General features: G+C 47.7%; 1 long non-coding RNA gene across 1 annotated transcript; it reads left to right on the forward strand.

Moving 5' to 3' along the window:
- Nucleotides 1-1,346: 1,346 nt before the first annotated feature.
- Nucleotides 1,347-5,135, forward strand: LOC108445150. The gene is made up of 3 exons (XR_001859897.1): nt 1,347-1,537; nt 2,017-2,075; nt 3,329-5,135. It is a non-coding gene; the product is annotated as an uncharacterized LOC108445150 (long non-coding RNA).
- Nucleotides 5,136-5,142: the final 7 nt, after the last annotated feature.

A 5,142-nucleotide genomic window follows, 5' to 3' on the forward strand; every position in this document is an offset into this window, starting at 1 on the left:
GTCCACCACACATCCCTGCGGCTCAGCTGCCTGGCAACAATTCCCCGTGTGGAAGGGACCTCGGGGCCGTGGCCGTGGTGCCGGAGGGGAAGTGCTGCCTGTGCTCCAAGCTGCGGTGGGAAAACAGGAGCCGTAGTTCTTTCAAGCTTTATTGCTGAAAGGGGAATCCTTAGGGTTTTGGGCTGCTTTTGCTCCTTCTCTGCCCTATTTTGTGAACAAATTTGTGCTGGTTTGCCCAAGAGGCAGTGGTTGTTTGCAGCGTCGTTAGTGCTGCCCTCTGCTCTCCTCTGTCCCTGCTCCCATTCTGCTCTGAGCCGAGCATCCCTGGGCCGAGCCACACATCCCTGGGCTGAGCTGAACACCCCTGGATTGAGCTGTGCTTCCCTGGGCCAAGCTGTACATCCCTGGGTTGAGGTGTATATCCATATTGCTGTGGAAGCACAGCAGCAGCCGGCCCTTCCACGGCACCTCCCAGGGCTTTTCTCCACCAACCACCCTCTCCGACTGCTGCCAGCATCATCCCTGTTCATGTTTCTCTGAGACCACACAAGTGCATTACAGCAAATTGCTTTGCCAGGAAGACTGGCAGCATCCAGCCTTGCAGGTCCCTGGGCAGCAGTGATTTGTCTTTGTCTCCTGGCTCATTAACATGCTGCAAACTGATTGCAATTCTGGAATAACCCTAGTGTCTCTCTCATAGCTTCTCTTGCAGCATCATGTTGTGTGGGGCGATGAATTGTTATGTTGCAGCAGAATCTTCCTTCTGTATTTATTTCCCAACACTCTCCTCAGAGGCAGCCCCAACAGCTGCTGCTCTTTTCAGGGGAATAGCCATCCCGCACAACATCCCTGTGTGCCCAGGCCAGGGAGCATGACTGCATTTCTGAGCCTTGCTGCTCCCCACAACGCCTGTCCTGACCTGCTGGAGGGATGAAGAGAAAAGCAGAAATCCTAGATTAAAAATCACTTTAGTTTAAATGCAAATATTCTCTGTTACCAGCAATCAGGCTGGAATTGGCTGTAACTGCTGATTTAGTCACCCAAGCCCACATTCCTCATTCAGGTTTTTTCTTTATCTCCAGTAAAAGGAAATAAGCAGCTCAACACACTTTTGCATCCCTTCAGGATATGGTTCCAAGCAGATTATTTTTTTTCTGGAAATAACCATTGCTTAGCATTTCAATATGACAGGTGTGTGAGCTGAAGCTGTTTGTCTGAACTTCTGGTGCCAAACAGCTGAATTTAGATGAAATGACCCACAACCTTCATGCTTTAAATTCACTAGCAGCAGTGATCAGCTGGAATCATGCTGTAGCAACTTAGAGCTTCAATTTTTCCTTCTTGCTTGCAGGAAATGTAATTACCATCGAAAGGAAAAAACTCCTCAGGCACCAGCTATGCTAAGCAGCTGCAGTATGGAGCTTGGAAAAAACATTTTGTGAGGAAGAGCACTGATCTGGAAACAAATTCCACATGTGCAGATGTGCATGGATACATTCTCTTTAAAAAGAGTCTTCAAGATGGTTCCTCTGCCCTGGTAAGTTCTTCCTTCCTGCTGGAGTTGCCTCCATCTTGAAGGTCTGATGGAATGAATAGAACTTGCCAGGTGGGAGGGACAAATATAATATACCTCTTTTTTTTTTTTCCTCAACTGCAGCCATTTGGTTGCCTCTGTCATCAGCTGCGTCCTCAAAAAATCTTAATTTAAAAGAAATAAGGTGCAACTTTGAATGCTTGTTGCAAGACTGCCATAGGTTTCTTCCAAGCACTTGTGAAGATGGTTCTGGATAAGTCATCCTGGTTTCCTGTACTTATACTCCCCAACAGTGCAGTGAATCAGCATTCCTGGGGGCATAAAAACTGTCACCAAATGGGATTAATGGCAAAAGAAAACAGCAACAGCAGCAGTGCCTGAGCTGCAGAGGAAACAGCAGTTGCTAGTTCTGCAGGGCTTGGTTGAGTGTCTGAGATATAAATGCTGACAGTTACTTTTTGGTTTGGTTTTCTGTCTGTTAGGTTTTTCTTTTTGGAATGCTTCCAGTTTTTGGGAAATCCACACAGTTTAGCAGAACTGGGTAAGTGTAACAGGTGACTCTCCTCTGGGCATTTTTGAAGCTTGTTGGCTCTTTCCAGGGATGGGGGACAGGGTTAACATGACACTGAGCATCTCCACACCTCAGTGCAGGTCCTTCTTGAAGGTGCATCAACAACCTGGAAGAGCTGCTCCTCTCTTGCATGTGGGAGAGGGACTTTTTACATGGCAGATATTGAATGGGACAAGGAGGAACAGTTTTAAACTAATAGAGGAAAGATTTAAATAATGAAGAAATTCTTTATTGTGTGTGTGGTGAGGCACAGGTTGCCCAGAGAGGTTGTGGGTGCCACATTCCTGGAAGTGTTCAAGGCCAGGTTGGTTTGGAGCAACCTGATCTAGTGGAAGTTGTCCCTGCCCATGGCAGGGGGGTGGAATGAGGTGATCTCTAAGGTCCCTTCCATCCCCAAGCATTCTGTGATTCTGTGTTTCTATGTTTTTCATTAGAAGTTTAGGAAAGGAAAATGTTTTGACCTGGTTTGTGCCAGATTCCAGAGGATTTGTGTTCTCTAATTACATCCCCCAGCCCATTAACCTCCCGTGCATTACAGCAAGCAGCCACTATGGTACCAGTAAAGATACTGCCATGAAATATTAATGAGCTGTTTTCTTATTAACTAGAGCTGGGTTGGAAATGCACCCACAGCTGTTGCCTTGACTGCAGCTCGCACAGCAACTGGTGGTGGCTACATGTGCCAACACTGTCACTGATGCACACAGATTTTCCATAAGTTCCTGGCTATTTCTTGCCTTTTGCAGGTGAGGAACCATTTGCTGTGAGGGCTGGGTGACTGCAGCACATTGGCACAAGGCTTGTTTGCAGGAACTGAGCTCTCCATCCCACTGGGAACATGGGTGGAGTCCTGCCAGGAGCCTTTGCAAAGGCTCAGAGGGATTTAGGCACTTTGCTTCACTGGGAGTTCAATTAAGTTGGAAAATGACTCCTGGGAACTTTCCCTGGGAGTTTCTAGGCCATGCCAATGTCATGGCTCCATTAGCAGTGGTTGGTCATGACCAGCAGACAGAGAGAGCTCTGTGCCAGTGCAGACTTTTCTTAAAATACTTTGAAGTTTCAGAAGTGCAAACCATGGTGGCAACTCGCTGGCAACTTCCCCTGGGAATCTGGCCCAGACTATTTATTTAAAATAATATAAACTATTTTATTTCTGTTATTACTGATCTGCCTATGATTATATTGTATCTTTACATGGATGCATTTTTCATACATCATTTTAGATGATACATATCCCAAAGTGCCTGAACACTGGTGTCAATTGGTCCCTTTTGGACACACCACGCGAGGAGGCTGGAGAGCTGAGCACTGTGGATTGTTGCAGGGCTCAGTGAGGGCAGCACTGCCATCACTTGAAAGCCTTCTCCTGCCTGGGGTCACATGAAACCCCCTGTCCTGCCAGCAGCCCAGTTCACCTAAAACAGGTTTGTCTTTCCATAGCTGTTGTGTTTCTTTAGTAAGAAATTTTAAAAAATTAAATTACAACCATCAGTGGAACCCCCTGTAATGTTACTGGCCTCTAAACTTTCTTCTTTTCAGAGTAGCTGGGATGTGTTTAGATGCCCTAAGAAATAACAGCCCCAGAAAACTTATTCTTTAACTATTTTCAGTGGTTTGAGTGGCGGGATTGTTCATGACTCTATGTCTCCGCTGCTGCTGCTGTCTGTGTTTCTCTCCTGCAGGATCCCTGCTCGTTCTTCAGCCCGCAGCCACTGTCAGGGCATGACAGCAGCACAGCAGCATCTTCGACTACATCCACACTGCGGTGGGGACTGAGCCGAGTGGGTTTTACTCCATCTGGCCCCTCCTGAGCACATCTCACCAGATTAAGGGATTTTTCAGGCTGGGATCACAGTCCAGCAGCCGTTTCATAATCGTACTTCTTGTGCCGTGCCACCATCTAGTGGTGACTCCACCAGATACTGCAACTGAGAGGTGAAGCATCCCAGGCCTGCTGGGAACCCTGGTGCTGCTGGGGCTGCCACGGTTCAGCTTCATCGCTGGGCAGATGCTGGAGAGAGCACTCTGCTGATGAAGCATAAACCCCCGCAGATTAACTAGGATAAGGTTTCTCCCACATGTGTCATCCTGCTCTGCTCCTTCCTGTAATGAGATTTCAGAAGTGCTGCTTGTGCTTGGTGCGGTTCTGCGGCTCCATCGCTTCGGTCCCTGCTCGGCTTCGGGAAGTTGCTAAAGGAGGAGGGACTGGGGAGGGTGGTGGGAAGGGGACAAGGGGAGAGCAAAGGTGAGCAATGCACACACACACACATCCACATGCCCACACAGAGCCCTAGTGGGGTTTCCAGGTACTCATCTCCCAGGAAGGCTCAGCAGCGTTTGTTGACCCCTGTGAGCAAAACCAAGTGTTGAGCCAGAACATGGGGTGGGAGGCTGGAAATCATCCTGTGTCCCCCTCAGTGTGGGAAGGAGCAGTCAAATTTGCACAACACTTTGAAGGAGCTGCCTTCTGCCTGGTGTAAGAATAACCTGATTAACTGCTTTCCTGGCCTGAAACTCCTCCTTGAGCTGCCTTTTTTTCATTTTTCCTCAGAGCCAGATGATGGTGAAAAGGGCTAAAAAGCTGATGTAGGCCAGGAAAAGAAGATAAGGCCTCCTGTGGGCATCATCTTTTGGCATTTTAGAGAGAGAGAGAGAGCAAGGCTGGGGGGAAGGAGAGGTGTTGGACATGACTGAACCCACCTCGGTGTCTCTTGTGTCTGGGGTGCAGACGTGAGACCCTTTGCCACAGCCACCCTAAAAATCTTAACATCTATGAAAGCAAAAGGCAATTAAATATAACCCTTGTCACAGCTGTAAATGCTGCATGAATTATCACAGTAAATGAACCCCAGGTTTGGGCTGGTCCACTGTTTTATCGGGGCATTTAAGTATGTAAATTACTTTTCCAGGTGGAAAATGTTGAGGTGGCTTGTTACCTGATTAAAGAATGCTGGACTTGGATGCACTGCATAGTGCTCCCTGAATAATCATAGTAAGCAGGGATCTTTCAAATCCTCAAGCAACAAACTTCAATTAA

This window comes from Corvus brachyrhynchos, unplaced genomic scaffold, assembly GCF_000691975.1.
Source record: "Corvus brachyrhynchos isolate BGI_N302 unplaced genomic scaffold, ASM69197v1 scaffold21, whole genome shotgun sequence".
In the NCBI taxonomy this organism is placed as follows: Eukaryota; Metazoa; Chordata; class Aves; order Passeriformes; family Corvidae; genus Corvus; species Corvus brachyrhynchos.